The sequence below is a fragment of the Mustelus asterias genome, chromosome 1, assembly GCF_964213995.1.
Source record: "Mustelus asterias chromosome 1, sMusAst1.hap1.1, whole genome shotgun sequence".
Classification (NCBI taxonomy): Eukaryota; Metazoa; Chordata; class Chondrichthyes; order Carcharhiniformes; family Triakidae; genus Mustelus; species Mustelus asterias.
Genome location: NC_135801.1, coordinates 145,441,739 through 145,456,012, shown reverse-complemented (window position 1 = coordinate 145,456,012; position 14,274 = coordinate 145,441,739). Strand labels below are relative to the sequence as shown.

General features: G+C 41.8%; 1 long non-coding RNA gene across 1 annotated transcript in view; it reads left to right on the top strand.

Annotated features, from left to right (window-relative positions):
* LOC144501215 (uncharacterized) overlaps positions 1-13,051 on the top strand; it is a 92,168-nt gene extending 79,117 nt beyond the window's left edge. The window contains exon 4 of the long non-coding RNA XR_013499074.1: positions 12,941-13,051. This is a non-coding gene — a long non-coding RNA (uncharacterized LOC144501215). The remainder of the gene's footprint in view (positions 1-12,940) is intronic.
* Positions 13,052-14,274: the final 1,223 nt, after the last annotated feature.

The following is a 14,274-nucleotide window of genomic DNA, read 5'->3' as shown; positions in this document are numbered from 1 at the left end:
GTACGTGACCTCAGACTTTTGTATCTTTTTCCCGAAGGAAGAAGGTGAAAGAGAGAATGTCCGGGGTGCGTGGGGTCCTCAGTTATGCTGGCTGCTTTGTGGACAGAGTTAATGGATGGGAGGCTGTTTGCGTGATGGATTGGGCTACATTCACGACCTTTTGTAGTTCCTTGCGGTCTTGGGCAGAGCAGGAGCCACACCAAGCTGTGATACAACCAGAAAGAATGCTTTCTATGGTGCATCTATAAAAGTTGGTGAGAGTCGTAGCTGACATGCCAAATTTCCTCAGTCTTCTGAGAAATTGCAAAGATTTTGGCTAAGGCCTCAGCAATTTCTTCTCTCACCTCTCTCAGTATTCTGGGATAGACCTTATCTGGCCCTGGGGATTTGTCCACCTTAGTGTTTTTCAAAACCTCCTCCCTTTTTATCTCAGCGTGTCCTAGAATGCCAATATCCTCCTTTCTACACTCACCTCCACCACACTCTTCTCCTTTCTGAATACTGATGCAAAGTACTCATTAAGGACCTCACCCACCTCATCTGGCTCCACACACAACTGACTTTTAAAAGACTCCCACATATTGGATGTGGATCTGCCCTCAAACAACCGCCCCCAGTCTACATTCCCTAGCTCCTGCCTGATACTATCATAGTTAGCCTTCCTCCAGTTTAGTACTATCACTCTGGGACTACTTCTATCCTTTTCTACAAGTATCTTGAAACTTGTAGAATTGTGATCGCTGTTCCCAAAATGATCCCCCACTGAGACATCAATCACCTGTCCGGGCTCGTTTCCCAGAACCAGGTCTAAGATAGCCCTTTCTCTTGTTGGACTATCTACATATTGCCTCAAGAGATGAGATGAAAAGAGCTGAATATATGAGCACATTTTATGAAGGGCTTGCATCTGGAATGCTAAATTAACTGGCTGGCCTGATGATTGTTTCTTCGTTTCCAGTTTTTGTTCCTATATGCTGTTCCTGCAGTGTTTTTTCACTATTTGGAAATTAGAAACATTTGAAAGAATGGGAGGGATTCTCCCGTTTCATCCATGGCGGAACCCATTGCCGGTGAGAATGGAAGATTTGGTGTTCCAGCCAATTCTCCATTGACTTTCACCGGCACTGGAAAATCCTAGCCGGGAACCGGGAAGGATGATTTCAGCCTATGGCTGAAGTTCCAAGGTGTGCTTTGTGGATGAACACAATTGAGTGAAATCACTTGTAATATCATTAATTGCATTTCCATGGGCGGCAAATATTGTATTATAAGCCAGATTTGTGGGACAAATATTCTGATTCAATTCTCTGATACAAAAGGTACCTCATCACTGCCTTGAAATCAGAAAAGTTGACTTTGGTATTCTGTCCACAATTTCCAGATTTCTGGATGTTCATTGAAAATGTGAACTGGCTGGTCCAACATTTAGTGAGTGATAACCATACACCTCACTGCCATTTATTTATAGCTTATTCCTTCCCATTGAACTTCACAGCACAGAAGGAGGTTACTCAACCCATCGTGCTTTTTTGAAAGAGCTATCCCATTAGTGAATTTATCCGATCATCCCGCTCACCTTTAAATTTTTCCTTTCCTATTTAAAGTTTTCTCTACTTATCAGAATGGATCCTACTCTTGTATATTGGTGACATTATTACTAAGCACATACAGCTGCCCCTTAGTCCTCATTGTGTCATGCTTTAATGGGCCAGATGTACGTACTGATGTGACAAATGTTCACTGTGCACTGACACACAAAGCCTAGATTAACATCAACTCAAGATCATGGACTTGAGTGAAATTACACCGTGGGCGCTTGCTGGCATGCCATGGTTAGCGCTGCTGCCTCCCAATGCCAGGGACCCGGGTTCGATTCCCAGCTTGGGTCACTGTCTGTGTGGAGTTTGTATATTGTCCCCGTGTCTGCGTGGGTTTCCTTCGAGTGCTCTGATTTCCTCCCACAGTCCAAAAATGTACGGATTAGGTGGATTGGCCATGCTAAATTGTCCCTTAGTGTCAGGGGGATTAGCCAGGGTAAATGCATGGGGTTATGGGGATAGGGCCTGGGTGGGATTGTGGTCGGTGCAGACTCGATGGGCCGAATGTCCTCCTTCTGCACTGTAGGATTCTATGATTCTACAGTTTAAAAGTGCTGGTCTCCTTGCATTTGGGCTCCCAAACATTTCATTTTTTAAAAGAAAGTCTCTGGGGCGGCATGGTAGCACAGTGCTTCACAGCGCCAAGGACCTGGGTTTGATTCCCGACTTGGGTCACTGTCTCTATGAAGTTTGCATGTTCTCCTTGTGTCGGCATGGGTTTCCTCCGGGTGCTCCGGTTTCCTCCCACATTCTGAAAGGTATGCTGGTTAGATGCATTGACCCAAACAGATGTCGGACTGTGGCAACTAGGGGGATTTCACAGTAACTTCATTGCAGTGTTAATGTAAGCCTTACTTGTGACTAATAAATAAACTTTAAACTTTTTAAAAATCATTAACAGCAGTTTAGCCATGAGACTTGATGGTAGCACCGAACAGAGAGATATTTCCCTACTCATTGCACCATCTCCTGCTCCAATTCATTCTTTCACAGGCCCTCAAATCCTTGCGTCTCTCTCTGCACAACCCCACTCCCCTTTGCTCTTGAAACCGACGGGCTTTCAAAACACAAGCATGCAGCACCTAATCACTGCTTCCTCATCCAACTGTTTTCAACTTTGGCAGATGGGCAGCACAGCATTTCCATATTATCACTGATAGAAATACATCGTATCACAGCAGCAGAAATTTTCTACACAGTTTCCACCGAGGCGAACATGCAGCGAAGCACGGAGCAGATCTATTTTGGTGTGGAAACAGGAAGCTTCAGGCTAATTTTAATTGCTGGGGCTCATTAGCAGACCATAGAATCCCTACAGTGCAGAAGGAGGCCATTTGGCCCATCGAGTCTGCACCAACAACAATCCCACCCAACCCTATTCCTGTAACCCCACATATTTATCTTGCTAATCCCCTAACATGAGGGATCAATTTAGCATGGCCAATCAACCTAACCCGCACATCTTTAGACTGTGAGAGGAAACCAGAGCACCCGAAGGAAACCCCATGCAGACATGGGGAGAACGTGCAAACTCCACACAGACAGCGACCCGAGGCTGGAATTGAACCCAGGTTCCTGGCGCTGTGAGGTAGCAGTGCTGACCATTGTGCCACCGTGCCACCCACTGACCAACTTCCTGGCCAAAATGGTCTGGGAGCTGAAGGGAAGTGGCTGTCTGGGTGTCAAAATTCATGATGCGGAGATGCCGGCATTGGACTGGGGTAAACACAGTAAGACGTTTCACAACACCAGGTTAAAATCCAACAGGTTTATTTGGTAGCAAAAGCCACAAGCTTTCAGAGCCTTAAGCTCCTTCTTCAGGTGAGTGGGAATTCTGTTCACAAACAGGGCATATAAAGACACAAACTCAATTTACAGAATAATGGTTGGAATGAGAATACTTACAGCTAATCAAGTCTTAAAGGTACAAACAATGTGAGTGGAGAGAGCATTAAGACAGGTTAAAGAGATGTGTATTGTCTCCGGACAGGACAGCCAGTGAGACTCTGCAAGTCCAGGCAGGCTGTGGGGATTACAAATAGTGTGACATGAACCCAATATCCCGGTTTAGGCCGTCCTCATGTGTGCGGAACTTGGCCATCAGTTTCTGCTCAGCGACTCTGCGCTGTCGTGTGTACGACGATCTGCACACGACAGCGCAGAGTCGCTGAGCAGAAACTGATGGCCAAGTTCCGCACACATGAGGACGGCCTCAACCGGGATATTGGGTTCATGTCACACTATTTGTAATCCCCACAGCCTGCCTGGACTTGCAGAGTCTCACTGGCTGTCCTGTCCGGAGACAATACACATCTCTTTAACCTGTCTTAATGCTCTCTCCACTCACATTGTTTGTACCTTTAAGACTTGATTAGCTATAAGTATTCGCATTCCAACCATTATTCTGTAAATTGAGTTTGTGTCTTTATTTGCCCTGTTTGTGAACAGAATTCCCACTCACCTGAAGAAGGAGCTTAAGGCTCCGAAAGCTTGTGGCTTTTGCTACCAAATAAACCTGTTGGACTTTAACCTGGTGTTGTTAAACTTCTTTCTGTGTCAAAACTCAGGCAGCTCAGAGGTAACTGCCAAGGGACCCAGCATGAAGTAAGTACATACTAAAGGGCTTGGAAAGAAGTCCAAAGATGTGCGGGCTAGGTTGATTGGCCATTCTAAATTGCCCTTAATGTCCCGGGATGCATAGATTAGAGAGATTAGTGGGTAAATATGTCGGGATATGGGGATAGGGCCTGGGTGGGATTGTGGTTGGTGCAGACTCGATGGGCCGAATGGCCTCTTTCTGCACTGTAGGATTCTATGATTTCTATGATTTCTATGAATCTCAGGAGACAAAAGTAAAGACAAGAGCAGGATCTGTTGTGGGGCTGGGAAACTTGTAGAAAATATTAAAATTTATACTTAACTCAGCCTTTTCTGGCTTCAGTCCTAGATTCAGACAGCTATGGTGTCATGTGAAAGCCACACTGCTCACTCAATCAGACCCTTAACAGATGTCATCAGAGCCTGGTCTGCACATTTAAAGAAGACCGCAGTGGTTTTCAGCAAAGTCCTTGCCGCTACAATTTAACATGTCACTTAGCCAGATGGGATGTGTCTCTGTTTCATTTTAATTGCCAACAGGCAGTGGAAGGTAAAGGCTTCCCCCCAAAATGTCTGCCCCTTTTTATTTATTGTACCCTCCTGCCAAGTTTAAATACCACTGAATGAATAAGACACTTATTTCTTTCAGTTCAGCTGCCACAAAGTTACAATTGAAGCTAATTTGTTCATTAACCTAACATCAGATTCCCAATTGTTCCTGATGCATGCATCCCTGAAGACTTAACAATGGAGTAATGAGAACAGAGTATTTAGGCAGCGTTATTACTTTTAATAGGCAGATGAAAGAAAATGCTACAAATCAATTATTATGCTAATTAAAGAGTGTTTATCATTAGTTACACACCAACTTGATGTGGAAATATATCCTGGTTTCTTCATTGTCACCGGGTCAAAATCCTGGAACTCCCTTCCTAACAGTACCTGTGTAGCTACATCACATTGAATGCAGTGGTTCAGGAAGCTCACTAACATCTTCTATAGAACAATCAGAGATAGGCAATAATTGCTGGCCTTACCAGTGATCTCATATCCCATGAATGAATGAAAATTTCAGAAATGTTTACCAGCTTTCTTTTCCGTAACCCCTGGGTGCTGAGGTAGTAGCAGCGTTACTACCATCGCTCTGACTGGAACTAGCTAATTTGTCACAGGACATTGACTGAGTTGACCATTTTACAAGCTTTGCAACACAGACATATCTTTGAAATAGACAACGCCGAATGTATGTGGAAGGAAGATATGAATTGGGTGGCACAGTAGCACAGTGGTTAGCACTGCTGCCTCACAGTGCCAGGAACCGAGGTTCAATTCCTGGTTTGGGTCAGTGTCTGTGGAGTTTGCATGTTCTCCCCGTGTCTGCGTGGGTTTCCTCTGGGTGCTCCAGTTTCCTCCCACAGCCTGAAACTCATGCTGGTTAGGTGCATTGGCCATGCTAAATTCTCCCTCAGTGTACCTGAACAGGTGTTGGAGTGTGGCAACTACGGAATTTTCACAGCAACTTCATTGCAGTGTTAATGTAAGCCTACTTGTGACTCATAAATAAACTTTAACTTTGAATTGAGTCTTCATTGAAGAGAGGAGGAGGAAGATTTTTCTTTTCAGCATGTGAGCTTAAAGTTAAACAGTGGTTAGCACTGCTGCCTCACAGCGCCAGGGACACGGGTTCGATTCCCAGCTTGGGTCACTATCTGTGTGGAGTTTGCACGTTCTCCCCGCGTCTGCATGGGTTTCCTCTGGGTGCTCTGGTTTCCTCCCACAGTCCGAAAAATGTACTGGTTAGGTGGATTGCCATGCTAAATTCTCCCTCAGTGTACCCGAATAGGCGGCGGAGTGAGGCAATTAGGGGATTTTCACAATAACTTAATTGTAGTGTTAATGTAAGCCTACTTGTAATTTATAAATAAACTTTAAAACACATCACAAATTAGGGGACAAGCTTGATTTGATCTGGACTAATGTTAATGCATTTTTGTTCTGCCAAGCTCTCACTCCTTGATATCAAAGGGGCAACTCCATGTGCGAGAGACAAATTAAGAGGTTAGCTTTTGATTTTAAATTGAATTTTAAAAGAGAAATTTACATGGAATACAAAACTGAGGGATGCAGTGATCACATTGTCACTTGTGTTTTCAGAATAAAAGCACACCAGCATTCACCATTTTTAGCCAAAATGACCACAGTTGGATAAACTTTTTTTATTCTTTCATGGGAATTTGGCATTGCTGGCTAGGTCAGCATTTATTGTCCATCCCTAATTGCCCTTGAGAAACTGAAGGTGAGCTGCTTTCTTGAACTGTTGCAGTACCTGTGGTGTAGGTACAGCCACGGTGCTGTTAGGAAAGGAGCGTCAGGACTTTGACCGAGCAACAGCAAAAAAACAGCGATATATTTCCGAGTCAGATATATGTTTAAGCTGGACGGGAACTTGCGGGCAGTGGTGTTCCAAAGCATCTGCTGCCCTTTCCTGAGGTGATGGGTTTGGAAGGTGCTGTTGAAGGAGGCTTGATGAATTGCTGTAAACCTGGCCTGTAAATGTACCATAATTCACCAAAGAAACATTTAAGATAGGAGTTTGATATTGTTCATATTTATCAGCATGAACAATTTTCGGCAAGTTTAGATAAAGCAAGTTCTTTTGATTCCAGTGTACATGCTAGACATTTATTTGACATACTTCTAAAAAAATCAATATATTTCAGCCTCAGAATTCTTTTGGATTCTGACATTCAGGTTTTGGAAAAGCATTGCAGAAATATTTAACCTATGACCTTTTGCTAATGACAGCAATTTCACTGTTCGTTCACTTCCCTTGACATCTGTCGCTAGGTAACACTCTGATAAACCAAGAATGAGGGGTCATTTACCACCTACACACACCCTATTTGTACTGTAATAAATATTATGTGATCCCCTTGACAGTCTGTGCATGTTGGGTAATGACCTTGATTACCACAGGGTGAGAAAGGTTCAGCGACCATTGCCTTACATTTCCTCTTATCTCAGCTCTTTAATGTATTGCTTTCTGCATAATGGGAGGGCAGGCCCTGTGGCTGCTGGTTCCACAAGTCGCTCACAGCGCCTCTGACTGACAAAAGCTCTACCTTTTTAGGCTTTGATGGGGGTCATGCACATCTGCGATGCTCAGCCACACTCTATCTGCACACCCCTGCCCTGCCGCCCCTCCGCACGCCTGACTCCTCACACCCCCAACCTATTCATCTGTAAGAATAGTGCTAAAAGCTGCTGACCTGTCCTGCAGGAGAGCTTTGTGTCGACCACCCTCCATCTGAAAGAGATGCAAATAGGAGGTTCTTCACTGCATTGTGCCTCCTTGCTCCCTTTTTTATTGAACGTACAATGGATGACCATGCAGGCATGAATTATGGGTGTTGAAGGAGTCCTGAGTTAGCTTCGCCCTGAGCGCGCCTAACAAATCCAAAACCAACAAAAGGGCCACGTACACAATTCCAATTCACTCCCAAACGTCTTTTATTTTTCCACAATAGGAACAAGATATTTCTGATTTGCTTCCTTGTTTATGCTCCGTAAAAGATGGCTGACCGAGCAACTCGACAGGTTGACATAGCTAAAGAAGCCAAGGCCAGCTGCAATGTAGAAGAATGGGTGCATGACACCAGCACTACAACCCCAGAGTGAGCAGCTGAAGCTAAAGAGACAGTATTAAAAGAAAAGAATCAGCAAGCTTGAATGTAAGAAAGAGCAATTTAAAACAATAGCAATTTGAGGTAGAGTAATGTATTTCGTGTACAAATTGTCTGTACATTATTCAGTTGTTTATGGGGTTGACATCAGAAGAAGAAATGTTTAAAAAGTAAGTCACAGGATTTTTAATGACTATTTAATGTACATTTGAAATGCTGAGATCCATTCACTAAGCTTAAAAAAAGAACGAGGTTGAACGTGAGAAGGTGACTCTTTTCCGACACAATGTGGAAGGTGAGCTATCACCGTAGTGATCCACCATGGCTCTCACAGGCTGCCTTTTACTAAAAGTTTATGAATGTGCCAACTCTCACTCGCTTTTAGACAGTGACTGAAATTTGTAAAGTTTTTCTGACAGAATAGAAAGCACAGAGTATATTCTATAACTCTGTGCTGTGAACAGGAAGTTGCAATCACAGGGAGATGGGACCAGCGAGTCAAAGCTACGGGGAAGCGGTGGTATAGTGGTATTGTCGCTGGACTAATAATCCAGAAACCCAGGATAATTTTCTGGGGGCCTGGGTTCACATCCCACCACGACCGATTGTGAAATTCAAATTCATTAAAAATCTGGAATTAAAAGTCTAATGATGACCATGAAACCATTGTTGATTGTTGTAAAAACCCATTTGGTTCACTAATGCCCTTTAGGAAGGAAATCTGCTGTCCTTACATGGTCTGGCCTACATAGGTGTACAGCAATGTGGTTGACTCTTAAAATGCCCTCAGGGATGGGCAACAAACAATGCCCACATCCCATGAACAAATTAAAAAAAATAAAGGCACCCCTAGGTAGTAGAGACCACAATATGATTTAATTTTACATCCAATTTGAAAGGGAGAAGAGTGGGACTAAGACTAGTATTTTAAACTTAATTAAGAGCATCTATGTGAGCATGAAAGTGAGCTAGCTGAAGTGAACTGGAAAACTAGGCTCGAGGATAGATCCATAGAGAAACTGTGGCAGGCATTTAAGGGGGTATTTCAGAATACTTGAAATATGTATGTTCCTACTATAAAGAAACATTCTAAGGGATGCTCTACCATCCATGATTAACTGAGCCGTAGAATCATAGAATCCCTACAGAGCAGAAGGAGGCCATTCGGCCCATTGAGTCTAGATGCTCCAAAAGAGCATCTTACCCAGGCCCACCCTTCTCCCACCCTATCTCTGTGACCCGGTGCATTTACCACGACTAATCCACCTAACCTACACATCTTGGGACACTAAGGGACAATTTAGCATGGGCAATCCACCTAACGTACGCATCTTTGGACTGTGGGAAGAAACCGGAGCACTCAGAGGAAACCCACATTGACGCAGGAAAAAGTTAAGGAAAACATCAAACTTAAGGAAAAAGCATGTAACTGCACAAAGATGAATGGCAGGCCAGATGATAGATCAGAATATAAAGAATGGCAGAGAATGACTTAAAGGTTAATCAGGAGAAATAAATTAGAGTATGAGAGGAAGGTAGCTAGAATGTAAAACTGGATAGCAAGAGTTTCTATCGGTATTTAAAAGGCAAAGATTAAGTAAAGTGAGTCTTGGTCCTCTAGAGAGTGACAACGAGGAGTGATAGTATAAAATAAGGAAATTGTGGATGAAATTAACAAATATTTTGCTTCTGTTTTCAAGATAGAATACACAAAAATATTCCAGTAATAGTTGTAAGGCAGGAACTGGAGCTTCCACTTGGTGGAAGCGGTACTAAACAAACTGATGGAGCTGTGAGCTGACAGGTCTGCAGGTCCTGATGGACTACATCCTAGAGTCATGAAAGATGTGGCTAATGAGAGAGGAGATGCGTTAGTGTTAATTTTCTAAAATTTGCTAGGCTTTGAAAAGGTTCCATCAGACTATAAAGTAACAAATATAACCACGATATGATGGTGCCGGAGTGTGGCGACTTCTGGCAAGCTGTCCCTAGCATACCCTCTAATTCTATCTTTTACTCTCATTCAATGCTTTTAAAACTGTACTCTATGACTGCAACACTATATCCTGCACCCTCTCCTTTCCTTCTCCCCTATGTACTCTATGAACGGTATGTTTTGCCCATATAGTGCGCAAGAAACAATACTTTTCACTGTGTCCCAATACATGTGACAACAATAAAACACATTAAATTCAAGAATGAAGGGATGCAGAAGAAAGGAAACTATAGGCCTTTAAACTTGATGCATATCATGGGGAAGGTGTTAGAGTCAATCATTAAGGAGGTTATAGCTGGGCACTTAGAAAAACTCAAGGTAATCGGGAAAAGTTTTCATGGTTTGGTGAAAGGGAAAATATGATCCATGATATTAGAGTTCTTTGATGGAGTAAAATGCGCTGTGGATAAAAAGGGAGCCAGTAAACATGTTGTACTTGGATTTCCAGAAGGCATTTGATAAAATGCCACATCAGAAAATAGAAGCTCATGGTGTGGGTGGTAACGTATTAACCTGGATAAAAGATCGGCTGGCAGTAAATTGAGAGTATGCATAAACGGGTCTTTTTCTGATTGGCAGGGTGTGATGAGTGGCGTCCCATCTGGATCTTTGCTGGGGCCTCAACCTTTTGTAATTTATGTCGGTGACTTAGATGAGGAGAGTGAAGTCATGGTAGCCAAACTTGCAGATTACACAAAGATAGGTAGGAGAGTATGAGGTGAAAAGATCATAAGGCAGTTGCAAAAGGACATAGATATGTTGAGTGAGTGGGCACAAATCTGCCAGGTGGAGTATAATGTGGAAAAATGTGAATTTGTTGACTTTGGCAGGAAGGACAAAAAAGTAGATTATTAAATGGAGAATTGTTCCAAAAGTGCAAAGGGATTGAGGCATTCCAGTGCACAAGTAACAAAAGGTTAGTGTGCAGATACAGAAAGTAATTAATGAGGTTAATGAAATGACCATAAAAGTAAGGAAGTTATATTTCAGTTATACAGGGCATCAATGAGATGACATCTCAAATATGGTGTGCAGTTTTTGTCTCCTTATTTAAGGATGCAAATGTGTTCGAGGTGGTTTACCAGATTGGTACCTGGAATGAGCAGGTTGTCTAATGAGGAAAGGTTAGACAGACCGAGTTTGTTTCTGCTGGAGTTTAGAAGAGTGAGAGATGACTGGAGTGAAGTATATCAGATCCTGTATGGTCTCGACAAGGTCGATGTGGAAAGGATGTTTCCACTTATGGGTGAGTCCAGAAATAGGGCACTGTTTTAAAATTAGAGGTTGCCCTTTTAGTACAGAGATGAGGAAAAATTTGTTCTCTCAGAGAGTTGTGCGACTTTGCAACTTTCTGCCTCAGAAGCGGTGGAGGTGGGCCATTCAACATTTTTAAAGTGGAGGTGGATGGATTCTTGTTAGTCAAGGGAATCAAAGGTTGTCAGGGGTGGATAGGAATGTGGAATTCAAAACCCAAACAGATTGGCCATGATTTTATTAAATGGCGGAGCAGGTTCGAGCTCCTAGTTCATACATTTGAAGTAGAATTCACACTATTACTATCTGCCTCTCCAAAATATAATTCTATTACGTGTGAATCCTGCCAGTTGGCTACTTAACTATGAAGGTATCACAGGCAAGTCAGATTCTCTTCTTATCTGATGCATGCACAATCTTCAGTGGGAACTCAGGTGGAAGAATAGCCCAGAAATCATAGAAAAAATAGAAAACAAAACTTACAATTATAGACCATTTCTTGTGTCCTCAGGTTGTGTCAAAATATTTCACAACCAACCAGTTATTTCAGAACTGTTGTCAATGTTACTTTTTCTGAGGAAGTAAAACAGCCAGTTCTTGTACAACCAGGTCTCACAAACAGCAGTGAGATGATCAGTTGGATAATCCACTTTGGTGGTGCTGATTGAAAAATGCATCTTGACCAGGTCAATGAGGGAATGAGGTCTATTGAAACATTGACATGGGATCCTGTACATGCATACGAACAAGCTTCTGTTTAATGGCTTGTCTTAAAGAGGCCACCCCGGCAATGCAGAATTCCTCCAGGGCTGTACTGATGTGTCAGCTGCCACTTGGACTGGTTGAGAGTACATGCACCTTTGAGTTCAATGAACATTCACTGACATGAAGACTTCCAACCAAAAGGCTCTGCCTTAAGTTGCTCATAAAGATTGTCAAACTAAAAAGTTACCAGAAGCTGAGATGTGCATTCTGTGTCTTCAATCTCCATCTCTGAGCTCAGTACTCTACTCCTACAGTTTAATGGTTATTGATGGTCTATTGATATTCTTTTATGCAACTTCATCATAGACCTAATATGCTGCATTTACTTCCTGTGTTTCAACTTATTTAGTACATTGAACAGGAATGAACATTCAGATTCTGAGATTTTAATATACTATTTGGACTTAAATGCATTGGTTTAGATGGGCTAAGTGCATACATAAGCACTTTTTATGGCAGTAATGCAAAGAATATTCTTATAGATTACCTTTTCAATTTGTTTGGATAGGCAACAGAAAGGGGGTATTACAGCTTTTTTAAAAAATCAATCATTGTAAAAAAACAAAAAAACTATAACTACCGATTTCATATTGCGCTGCAGTAAGTGACAGAAAACTACACTAATACACATGAATTATTAAATTCTGTCTATGTCTGCAGGGCTACAAACATGTTTTCAGACTTTAAGGAAAATAACAGGAACTCCCAAAGACATGAATAAACTGCTGAATGTAATAACGATGGTTTGAAATGGTAGCGAAACTATAAATTGTGTAAGTTGATCATAAAAACAGAAAATATGGAGATCAAAGCAGATCTAACAGTATCTCAGATAAAGACAGGTTTATTTTCCTAGTAGGTATTCTTGAACAGTACTGGAGTTCCCATGATGGCTCCCACCCACAACATTAACTTCTTTGTTTCACTCTTCAATATTGATGGATTTACTGTATTCCTTGAGAATCTTCTGTTTTTATTATTACATCTGTACTTAAAAAGATTTATTTTGGTACTAAATCTAGATTAATGCACCTTATTATATCGAGATTGATCTAGATCTTCTGCAGCTTGAGATAAAGATATGAAGGAAAACTGTGGAGCTTATTATCCAATTATGCCTCAGTGAACAACCTTGGGATGCTTTGCAATGTTCCATGCAAGTTATTGTTGTTTTTGCTTTTGTTATTATGGGCTATAGTACAAACATTATAGTGAAGATGTCTGTGTTTGAATCATGGCTGAAATGTGGTACTGATGACAATGCGACAACCACAATGTTGTACAACTGCTACTTAATAAGCAAATTACACATTTAACTGCTTTAAAAGGAGAACATTACTTAATCGATGTTTGTACAAAATGTTGCTGTGCAAACAGATGCAGACAGGCAGATTTGATGACAGGGGCCCTTGAAGTCCTTGTGCAGGACATAATGCACTGGCAAGAGATATAAACCAGAGGAACAAATAAAAATTAATCTACCCTTATTTTTGTTTTGTTAATCATTGCTTTCTTTCCCGATATTTTGCTCTCTTTACCGATATTTTGCTAACCTGAATCAATTCATACTGTATGTGTTAAGAGCCAATCTCAATTCCTCAATTCTGTTGCACTTGCCTAAAGAAGCTCTACTTCGTTTTCCCATCTTAATCCTAATGCCTTCATTCTTAATTTGTGACACCTGTTATTTGGACCTTTTACCATAGTAAAATAAATATATTTTGGCGATTTCTTTCAGGGTTTCAATCATTTTGCCTACCTCACAACAGCGAACATATATCAACCAAAGTGTTTTTGGACTTCCTGAGGGTGTGCCATAATTGCAAGGTATTTCTTTCTCCTTTAATATCCCCATTATTTTCCCAACATGGTAGCTAACACAAAAGGGAACCCAAAGGTTTTCTGTAGGTATATAAATCGGAAAAGGAGGAGAAAGGATGAGGCCGAATTGGATGAAAAAGAATATCTACGCATGGAAGTGTAGGCCATGGCTTAGGTACTAAATGAGTACTTTGCATCTGTACTAGGGCTACTGCTTTTTTGGATATATATTAATGACCTAGACTTCAGTGTACAGAGCACAATTTCAAAATTTGCTGAAGAAACAAAACCTGGAATTGTTGCGAACTCTGAGGAGAATATAAACTTCAAGAGGACATAGACTGGTTGAATGGACAGATGGCAGAAGACATTTATAGCACAGAAATGCAAAGTGATGGTGCAAAGGAAGTACAAGAAGAGGTACAATGAAATAAAAGGTGCAATTCTAAAGAGGGTGCAGGAGCAGAAGGACCTGGGGGCGTATGTGCGCAGATCATTGAAGGTGGAGGGGAAGTAAAGAAAGTGTGAAAACATAGATGGGAATCTGTAAAATTCTATT